This window comes from Electrona antarctica (assembly GCF_951216825.1).
Source record: "Electrona antarctica genome assembly, chromosome: 17".
Classification (NCBI taxonomy): Eukaryota; Metazoa; Chordata; class Actinopteri; order Myctophiformes; family Myctophidae; genus Electrona; species Electrona antarctica.
In genome coordinates, this window is record NC_136798.1 from 39,618,863 (window position 1) to 39,628,801 (window position 9,939).

A 9,939-nucleotide genomic window follows, 5' to 3' on the forward strand; every position below is an offset into this window, starting at 1 on the left:
GAATAATCCATGTTTTTATATGCAACGGTAATTCTGCACAATTACTAAAGGCTAAAGAGCCGTCCACATCAATAATGACTATGAAGATAACTAACTATAATAATTAAAGATTACTATAATATCTATAAATAAAACGATAATGACACTTATGTGATCAATGATCATCCGCACAAACAATTATAAATGCCAGTTCTGCGTTGTAATTGGTGTATACAACATGGACTATACAAGTCAAGTCCACTGCTTTTGTTTTGGCCATGGTTGTTCTGTACAGTATGTACACTTTAAATATAATATTGATTGGGTAGGCAAGACATGGATAGATAAAGTGATGTGATGATAGCATAGGTTTCTAATCATTACGTTGGTTTATGGTGATTTGACCCTCCATATATTCGTCCTGCCCACCCTAGTGGGGCAAGCTAGAACCGGCCTGATCCAGTTTGTGTGGAAGATTCATAATATCAAAGTTAATTATAATAAGTACAACTGTGATACAGTACTTCCATTGTGTCTTCTCTTTGCCATGTTTTATAGCATCTTCAATTCTTCATTTACCACCTAAAAAGTCAAACGCAGATACAGTGACTGCCATCGAAATACAAATATTATAACTTCACAGTATGAACGGTCACAGCATAAACACACAGCTAGACATACAGTGAGCTACTGTACTGTAGCAGCATATTAGCTCTTTGCTAGTTGAAATGAAACAGTATCTTACCAAGAGGTTTGACCAGAGAATAAACGGCATCTTCAGTTTGCTGCATGTGGAGCTGGTGATTCTGTGAATGGAATATACGCAGAACATGTTAGCAGAACATAAAGTAGGCCTAGTGCATTTTAATTCACATTATGTTGCTTCTCAGTCTAATTATACACATCTTAACCTTTAACCTTACAAGGCTGTTTCTACCTGTCTTTTGGGTGACAGCAGTATTTCAATACTGTTTCAATGTTTATATATTGACGAAATAATCCGGATATTGCGATTGCTATTATACTTATTGGATATGTATTTTATACCTTTCGTATTCTATGATAACCTATAATAAAATGTATTTTCCACCTACCTTTCTGGTTTTTGGCTTTAGTTTTGTTTTGGTAGTTCACCTGGGCATATACATCTGGTTCTGCTGCTCCTCCTATAATGTGCGCACGCATACACACACACACACGCACACACACAAACATGCACACGCACGTTAATGCAGTGTCAAGGTTGAATTTATGGCGAGTCATATTCCAAATGTGACGGGAAAATCCAGTGATGCACTTTATAGGCCCTGTTGAGCTTTATTTCTCGGCTGAAAACGCCAAGGCGCTCACCTCGCCTAAAAGCGATTCCAGGCGCCCGAGGTGAAAATATTTTAGTACAGCTTTCGGCAGGCAGGGAAAAGCACACCAGCGCAAGGTAAAAAAAAGCCCAGAGCAACGCCAAGATGCTGGAGTTCCCAAAAACACGTTTATATATAGACCATTTTTAAACATTATAAACAATTCAATGTTTTGGTGGACACAGCAGGGTCTTACACTATACCTTTCTGGTTGTTGGCTTTAGCTTTGTTTTGGAAGTTAACCTGGGCGTAGGTCACATCTGGTTCTGCTGCTCCTTCTGTAACACACACACACACACACACGCACACACACACACACACACACGCACGCACACAGAGCAAAGTCAGCAAATAGTGGTCAAATTCCAAACCATTTGGCTCGTGATTCATGTTAATTTCCTACATAATCACTGGAGTTATTGATGATTTTCCCACCCACTCACACACATAGCTCCGTAAGGGAGTGGTTGCACCACTTAAAAAACAAAATGTCAGTTAGACATTCATGCAGGATATCTTGTTTGTGGACAGGAGGGCTATAAAGATCAGCAGGTTTCTCTGTAGTCTGTAGCCTATAGGCTGCAGTAGAGTATATCATGTATTTATTTGCAATTTATTGTGAATCCACTTGTGCGTGAATTCAGTTCAAATCACCACTTACACTCTACGTTCCATAAGCAGCGATTTTCATGTTGCATTTATTTTTGTTTTATCCAGATGACTCACCCCTCTTCTTGCTGATGTTTTTGAGTTCAATCTGTGAATATGTCACCTCACTGGACTCAGCTGCAGACTTGTCTGAAAGACAGGACATGTAATGTTAACCATTGATTGATTGATTGATTGATTGATTGATTGATTGATTGATTGATTGATACATTGATTCATTCATTCATTGAAGTCTCATTCTCAAAGCAGAAACATCAGTGCTAGAGTTAGTAATCAGCTGGGCTGCTGAGTGAGTGAGTGAAGACATGCGAATCCCTTAACTCCTTCAAAACCGCTCTCAAAGGGCACAGGTCTATATGGACGGCTGCAATTCGAAACTCGGTTTTATAGAACTGTATATGTGTACGTCTCTAAATGTTATGATGAATTGCATGTGGACCCTATTTGTAAACAATAAAGTGTAATGCTTTATGGTGTCGTCCACAGTTAACAGTTTTGTATTGAGTTGTGCATGAAATGTACTGTAATTGTCCAATCTGTTAATAAATACTTCAATCAATCAATCAAACCACCTTGGACATCAGATCAATATCAGAGCATTATCCAACCCTATCACGAGGTGGTAACCATGATGTCCTTCTTAACCCATTTAGGCCTGACGTCGACATTTAAAAAATGTCTTTTTAAAATGTATTTTTATGTCAAGGACCCCAAAAATGATATGTAATATGCCGCCGACCCCCATCTGAAAATATGTTGTTCCAGGAGGCAGGGACCCCTCGGAAGTAAAGATTTGAGTTACAAACAGAAACTCTGAAAGAATATATATTCAAAGATTTGAGGAACATTTCCACGATTTTTCAAAAATAGCAGACGTACATGAGCTTGTAGATCTGCTATTTTTCAACAGCTATGGCATAACATAATGCTTAAAACACCAAAAGGGGTTCCCGCCCAAAATGGGTTTAAACAACGTGAGGCTTATTGGATACACACATTACAAACACTTCACCCCAAAGGACTGAATGATGAATTACAACTAAACGTTATGCTATAATTATCCATATCAAATAACTCTGTCACTTCACTATTGATGGAACTTCTTGCCCAGCAGGGTGCAGCAAGCACCATTTGTGTTGTTTTTTTACTTTTACCGTCCACTCCTGTCACGGTAGTATAGGACCTTATATGTGACATTAATTTGCGTATTTATTGTATGTTGATTTTCTTGTATTGTATGGCATGACATTTATATATTTGCCCCTGTATTATTGTAATTTGTTATTTTCAATAGTATTTGAGGCATGTCACAGAAGCACTGTAACTTTAAGAGTCACATGACTGTGGACTAAGCAGCTGCTACCTGTTTAGATGATTGCACGTGTTTCTGATTGGTTGTCTATATGAAATGTATTTAGTGACATGTCAGCCTATTCTGAATCATGCCTGAGGAAGTTCGAAGGACCGAAATGTTGCATATTGTGGACATTAAATAAAAAGCTCTTGAACCAGCAAGTGGCAGTGTGCGGGTCTCCCTCCTTCTCCTACGTGTCTGCAGTCTGCTGCTTTGTCGCCAACGAACCTGCTTTATTTAGTAAGTCGAGTGTACGGAGGTCTCTCCTCAATACTAATGACATGTTTATGTTTTTTCCTCATACAGGTTGTTAATGGTATGGTGACATATTATGCTAATTACTCAAATTGCTCAACGTGCAACTTTTAGCAACCAAGCTTAATCTCATCTTCTAAACTGACTAGATGACATTTGAATCATAAAAGCTTATACTAACTGGGTCTATGGGACTTATAGGGGCTTCCAGTAGACTATGATGACTATTTACTGTATATGTATTTGATGTACCATGTGGTGTTCTGGCTAGTAGTCGGATTAAGAGCGTCTGCTAAATGCCTAAATTGTAAATTATCGTGATACATCAACATAAGACATTTCAACACAAAATCAGGCATAATTCATAGCAAAATAATATTAATCATGATGTTCAAATGGCTCAACATCCCTAAATTGACTATTAAAAGGCAATTAATTTACCCAAGTCTTGAATGACAATATTCCAAATGGTCAAGCTGTTCATCTTAGTTGAATCACTTGGGCAATCATTTTAAGAAGGTGACTATTGAAATACTCAAGTAAAGTAAATGTACTTCAAAATTGTACTTAAGTACAGTACTTGAGTAAATACAGTAGGTTACTTGAGTAAATGTACTTGTAGTAGTATCAGTGAGAAACTGCTCTATCCAGCTGCTTTACCTTATGTACCGGTATGTGAGCTCTGAGCTCTTTAGGGGCAGCGGTGGCCGAACGGTTTGCAGAGCGGTCTTGTTATCGGAAGGTCGCCAGTTCGAATCCCCGGACCGGCACGTTAAAATTACCACCGCTGAAGTGCCCTTGAGCAAGGCATTGAACCTCTACCATGAAATGTTCTATGAGCAGGGTCTGGCTGTAAACAAGCATCTCGAGCTTAGTCCATTCACCCTGGGTAAACAAAGAACTTTGCTTTGCTTTGCTTTTTAGCTGCTGTTAAGTTAACATCCACTAGAGGGCAGTGTTGGCTCAGGTAACAGTTTTAGAACGACACACTACAACTCTTCACCCAGTTAGTGCACAGGGATTTGACTGAGGTAGAAAGCCACATTTGCAGCCCAGCCAATGCAAACATATCAAAATGTTGTAGTCGGGTAAATGGGGCTCTTGGATTCAAAGGTCAGGGAAAGAGATACTGAATGCCAAAACACTTTGAGAACCTCTGAAATAAATCAACAAGACAGAAAACAACCACTAGGTCTGAAGAAAACTTGATCTGGATGAATTCAGCTACTATATTATATAATAGAATAAAATCTCTGAGACGACTTTGTTTTTATGTTATTTATTAATAGTAAAAAGACAGAATACAACAGGTAAATAACATAAGCCCTTAAACCCTGTATTTATAATTCTTACATCTCTATTCCCAAACAAAGCTAAAAGCTGCTCAATCAATGTCTAAATAACCTGCAATGCTAGAAGGTAATATTCAAAATTATTCAAAATGATAACTAAACTATATCAAAGAAAACAGCTAAATGAGGCTTACTGCAACAAATATTATTAATAATAAAAAAGTACCTTAACTATGTATAAGCTATCCACTATGCTGTCAGGCAGAAAGACCAATCTCCATATTTCAACTTTTTGTTTTGTTCAACTTTGTAAATAAGTTAATGTTATTGTCTTACTTCATCATTCAAGTGTGTCAGAAAAGTAGTAAAAATAGCCCATTTACAGGGCGTTGTGATTTTGTAGATCGGCTATCTTCACTATTTTAAATTGTTATTTTAAATATTAATGAAACGTGAACAGTTTTGGACTTCCACTCGACAGCAACCATATTTAAAATGGTCAAGCTAGTGTTCATCTTAGTTGAATCAATTGGGCCATCATTTTAAGAAGGTGACAATATTGAAATACTCAAGTAAAGTAAATGTACTTCAAAATTGTACACACTGTTTTTAACTGTGCAACAGGAGCTGTGGTCTGTATTCTGGACGTTTGATTGTTTATTTATTTAAGTATTTATTGAATGCTGAGGTGACAGATCGGCTGTGAAAATAAATATAGTTTCTTTATGAATTCAACGAACAGTTTGGACTTCAGTTTATCAAGCACACGTCTGAACACTTGCCGTCAGTATACCACAGTGCCTTTTAGTACAGGACTTTGGGCACTACAGTGGGTATAGTATAGGTGCTGCCAGACGGTCGAAAGAGCTGCGCACGTTCTCGGCTGCGCGTAGCTTAAAGCTTGAGTTTTTAGACAGCTGGTGGATGGAAATTAAGCTCCACCTCCGCGGAATTCTTGCGCGACGGCCAGATTCCCGGAAACGCTCTCCTCCGCTCAAGTCTTCGGCGGAGGTGGAGCTTAATTTCCATCCACCAGCTGTCTAAAAACTCGGAATTTAAGCTGCGCGCAGCTTAAGAAGTGCGCAGCTTAAGACCTTTTTGCGCTCAGGTGTGGAGACGGTGTATCACAGTGTGAGAAACTGCTCTGTCCAGCTGCTTTACGAGCTCTGAGCTGCTGTTAAGTTAATATCCACTAGAGGGCAGTGTTGACTCAGGTAACAGGTTTAGAACGACACACTACAACTCTTCACCCAGTTAGTTCACAGGGTGGGATTTGACTTTGAGGTAGAAAGCCACACTTGCAGCCCAGCCAATGCAAAAATATCAAAATGTTGTAGTCGGGTAAACGGGGCTCTTGGATTCAAAGGTCAGGGAAAGAGATACTGAATGCCAAAACAGTTTGAGAAGCTTTCCCCCCCCACTTTTCCCCTCACTGTATATGTTTCTTTTCCCTTTTTACCTCCATTATGATGAATTCCTGTACTGTTCTTTGTCTATATAGAAGTGTCTATTTGTACGTCTCTTAATGTTTTGATGAATTGAACATGGTGGACCCTGTTGTAAACAAGTGTAATGCTTAATTGGGTCGTCCACTCACAGTTAACAGCCTTTGTATTGAGTTTGTGCTTGAAATGTACTGTAATTCTGCAAACTGTTAATACAATTTTCAATCAATCAAAAAAGCTCTGAAATAAATCAACGACACAGAAAAAAAACACTAGGTCTGAAGAAAACTTGATCTGGATGAATTCAGCTACCATATTATATAATGGAATAAAATATCTTACACGACTTTGTTTTTATGTTTTATTAATAGTAAAAAGACAACAGGTAAATAACATAAGCCCTTAAACCCTGTATTTATAATTCTTTGACTGATCGAGGTACCGAAGGCTCTATAGTCAGTCCCCTCAATGTAACAAAGCTAAAGCTGCTCAATCAATGTCTAAATAACCTGCAATGCTAAAAGGTAATATTCAAAATTATTCAAAATGATACCTAAACCATATCAAGGAAAACAGCTAAATGAGGCTTACTGCAAAAAATATTAATAATAATAAAAAAGTACTTTTGACTGTGTAGCCTATAGGCTATCCACTATGCTGTCAGGCAGAAAGACCTATCTCCATATTTCAACTTTTTGTTTTGTTCCAACTTTGTAAATAAGTCTTACTTCATCATTCAAGTGTGTCACAGAAAAGTAGTAAAAATAGCCCATTTACTGGGCGTTGTGAGCTTGTAGATCGGCTATCTTCACTATTTTAAATTGTTTTTTTTAAATAATAATGAAACGTGTGAAACAGTTTTGGACTTCCACTCGACAGCAACAATGATTTTTTTCCCTACAATGTATTTCTTTAGTTGGGTCCCCAACTCCCTGTGGTCCACGCACAACAACAATACTTTTCATATGTCACACAACTCAGTAAAAACATTGTAACAGTCTTATTAAAAACCCATAAGACCTGAGGCTAATTCTACAAAATGCCTCCTAAAACCGTTCAGAATTATTAAAACGCAACACATTTTTAAAAAATTTACAAAAATATGCAGTGACTCTCTGTGAGCTTGTATATCTGCTAATTTTGAATTGCCAACGCTGAAATCTAAAATGACACAGATGCTTTATATAAAAAACAACAAAACATTTTCAAGACAAATAAAAGGCAAGTAAAAAGAAAAAAAACGCGTCATTCTCTACACCTCAAATTGCATTATTACATTACAGAGAGTTGTGAGTTTATCAAAAGAAGATTACGACAAGCCTCTATATACAAAGAAAGGTAACGCAGGTGAAATAATATTTTAAATGAATAATCCATGTTTTTATACGCAACGGTAATTCTGCACAATTACTAAAGGCTAAAGAGCCGTCCACATCAATAATGACTATGAAGATAACTAACTATAATAATTAAAGATTACTATAATATCTATAAATAAAACGATAATGACACTTATGTGATCAATGATCATCCGCACAAACAATTATAAATGCCAGTTCTGCGTTGTAATTGGTGTATACAACATGGACTATACAAGTCAAGTCCACTGCTTTTTTTTTGGCCATGGTTGTTCTGTACAGTATGTACACTTACAAAATATAATATTGATTGGGTAGGCAAGACATGGATAGATAAAGTGATGTGATGATAGCATAGGTTTCTAATCATTACGTTGGTTTATGGTGATTTGACCCTCCATATATTCGTCCTGCCCACCCTAGTGGGGCAAGCTAGAACCGGCCTGATCCAGTTTGTGTGGAAGATTCATAATATCAAAGTGAATTATAATAAGTACAACTGTGATACAGTACTTCCATTGTGTCTTCTCTTTGCCATGTTTTATAGCATCTTCAATTCTTCATTTACCACCTAAAAAGTCAAACGCAGATACAGTGACTGCCATCGAAATACAAATATTATAACTTCACAGTATGAACGGTCACAGCATAAACACACAGCTAGACATACAGTAGGCTACTGTACTGTAGCAGCATATTAGCTCTTTGGTTGTTGAAATGAAACCGTATCTTACCAAGAGGTTTGACCAGAGAATAAACGGCATCTTCAGTTTGCTGCATGTGGAGCTGGTGATTCTGTGAATGAAATATACGCAGAACATGTTAGCAGAACATAAAGTAGGCCTAGTGCATTTTAATTCACATTATGTTGCTTCTCAGTCTAATTATACACATCTTAACCTTTAACCTTACAAGGCTGTTTCTACCTGTCTTTTGGGTGACAGAAGTATTTCAATACTGTTTCAATGTGACGTACACTATATATTTCGATTGCTATTATACTTATTGGATATGTATTTTATACCTTTCTTATTCTATGATAACCTATAATAAAATGTATTTTTCACCTACCTTTCTGGTTTTTGGCTTTAGTTTTGTTTTGGTAGTTCACCTGGGCATATACATCTGGTTCTGCTGCTCCTCCTATAATGTGCGCACGCATACACACACACACACGCACACACACGCACACACACACAAACATGCACACACACGTTAATGCAGTGTCAAGGTTGAATTTATGGCGAGTCATATTCCAAATGTGACGGGAAAATCCAGTGATGCACTTTATAGGCCCCGTTGAGCTTTATTTCTCGGCTGAAAACGCCAAGGCGCTCACCTCGCCTAAAAGCGATTCCAGGCGCCCGAGGTGAAAATATTTGAGTAGGCCTACAGCTTTCGGCAGGCAGGGAAAAGCACACCAGCGCAAGGTAAAAAAAAAGCCCAGAGCAACGCCAAGATGCTGGAGTTCCCAAAAACACGTTTATATATAGACATTTTAAAACATTATAAACAATTAAATGTTTTGGTGGACACAGCAGGGTCTTACACTATACCTTTCTGGTTGTTGGCTTTAGCTTTGTTTTGGAAGTTAACCTGGGCGTAGGTCACATCTGGTTCTGCTGCTCCTTCTGTAACACACACACACGCACGCACACACACACGCACACAGAGCAAAGTCAGCAAATAGTGGTCAAATTCCAAACCATTTGGCCCGTGATTCATGTTAATTTCCTACATAATCACTGGAGTTATTGATGATTTACCCACCCACTCACACACATAGCTCCGTAAGGGAGTGGTTGCACCACTTAAAAAACAAAATGTCAGTTAGACATTCATGCAGGATATCTTGTTTGTGGACAGGAGGGCTATAAAGATCAGCAGGTTTCTGCAGTAGAGTATATCATGTATTTATTTGCAATTTATTGTGAATCCACTTGTGCGTGAATTCAGTTCAAATCACCACTTACACTCTACGTTCCATAAGCAGCGATTTTCATGTTGCATTTATTTTTGTTTTATCCAGATGACTCACCCCTCTTCTTGCTGATGTTTTTGAGTTCAATCTGTGAATATGTCACCTCACTGGACTCAGCTGCAGACTTGTCTGAAAGACAGGACATGTAATGTTAACCATTGATTGATTGATTGATTGATTGATATATTGATTCATTCATTCATTGAAGTCTCATTCTCAAAGCAGAAACATCAGTGCTAGAGTTAGTA

The 9,939-nt window shown here is 37.8% G+C and overlaps 1 long non-coding RNA gene across 1 annotated transcript; it reads right to left on the reverse strand.

Moving 5' to 3' along the window:
* Window positions 1-8,093: 8,093 nt before the first annotated feature.
* LOC306940705 lies at window positions 8,094-9,342 on the reverse strand. The gene is made up of 4 exons (XR_013792038.1): window positions 9,267-9,342; window positions 8,782-8,853; window positions 8,445-8,505; window positions 8,094-8,281 (listed from the first exon to the last, which is right to left on the reverse strand). It is a non-coding gene; the product is annotated as an uncharacterized lncRNA (long non-coding RNA).
* Window positions 9,343-9,939: the final 597 nt, after the last annotated feature.